Here is a 1,742-nt window from a genome sequence, read left to right on the forward strand (position 1 = left end):
TAAAAAATTTGAAGTCTTACATTTAATATGTTGAAACAAAATTTTTTATTAATTACAAAAAAATCTTTGAATTTTGTGACAAATAAATAACTTGTTACAAAAATATTGTATTTTGTGATAAATTAATTTTTTGTTAGAAAATATTTAGAGCTTTTGAAACAAATAGATATTTGTTACAAAATGTTTTGAATTTTTACAACAATATAATCTTTTGTTACAAAACATTATAACATTTTGCAACAAAACAACAATTCGATACGAAAGCCAACATAATTTGTAACAAAAGAAATCACGTTGTTACAAAATATTGAAATGTTTTGTAACAAATTTTCTTATTGTTACAAAATATTCTTATTTTGTAACAATAACTAATTATTGTTACGAAAAAACTATAATTTGTAACAATTTTAAATTTGATACAAATTTTTTGTTACAAATGTTCCATTTTCTTGTAGTGGAGGGGGAAGCAATTGCCTTCCCTTTCCTCTTTCTTGAGGTTTCTCTGGCCTTAGGTGCCATTAATGATTATGGAAAAAACAAAAAGCAATGCTTTTACCACACCAAACTTAAAATGTTTGCTCGTCCCCGAGCAAAAGAAGAAAGAAAAAAGGAGAAGAAGAAGAAAAATGGAGGAGAGGGGGAGAGGTTTGTATTCGGCCAAGGGGAAGAAGAGAGGGTTGTGTTGTGTGAAAATGAAGAAGGAATGAGGGGTTTATATAGGAGTGGGGGGGTTTATGGTTCGGCCATTAGGGTTGGGTTTGAGAGGGAAAATAGTTTGAATTTTGGAGCTAGGTGGGGTTTATGGGGAAGAGGGGATGGATGTGAATGGTGAAGAGGTGATGGGGAATAGTGATTAAGGTGATTGGTGAAGGGTATTTGGGGAAGAGAGTTATGAAAAGGTGTGAAGAGGAGAGAAGAAGTGGTGGGGATCCTATGGGGTCCACAGATCCTGTGGGAATCCTGTGGGGTCCACAGATCCAATGGGGCCAAGGACTTAACATCCCTGCTCCAATTAGGCGTGTAAAACGCCCTTGCTGTGCAATCCTGGCGTTTAATGCTAGACTGCTGCTTGTGTCTGACGTTAAACACCCAAATGTAGCTTGTTTCTGGCGTTAAATGCCAGACAGATGCTTGTTTCTGGCGTTAAAACGCCAGAATGCTCCTCCTCCAGGGTGTGCTATTTTTAATACGGTTTTTCATTTTGTTTTTGAATTTTCAGTAGTTTTTGTGACTCCACATGATAATCAACCTAATAAAACACAAAATAACAAAAAGAAAATAAAATAGATATAATTAATTAACATTGGGTTGCCTCCCAACAAGTGCTTCTTTAATGTCAATAGCTTGACAGTGAGCTCTCATGGAGCCTCACAGATAGTCAGAGCAAGGTTGGAACCTCCCAACACCAAACTTAGAGTTTGAATGTGGGGATTCAACACCAAACTTAGAGTTTGGTTGTGGCCTCCCAACACCAAACTTAAAGTTTGACTGTGGGGGCTTTGGTTGACTCTGCAGTGATATAAGATTTTCATGCTTCCTCTCCATGGTTACAGAAGGAGATCCTTGAGTCTTAAACACAAGGTTGTCCTCATTTAGTTGAAGGACCAACTCTCCTCTGTCCATATCAATCACAGCTCTTGCTGTGGCTAGGAAGGGTCTTCCAAGGATGATGGATTCATCCTCATCCTTCCCAGTGTCTAGGATTATGAAATCAGCAGGGATGTAAAGGCCTTCAACCTTTA

Source organism: Arachis ipaensis, chromosome B1 (assembly GCF_059453495.1).
Source record: "Arachis ipaensis isolate K30076 ecotype BB chromosome B1, ASM5945349v1, whole genome shotgun sequence".
Taxonomy (NCBI): Eukaryota; Viridiplantae; Streptophyta; class Magnoliopsida; order Fabales; family Fabaceae; genus Arachis; species Arachis ipaensis.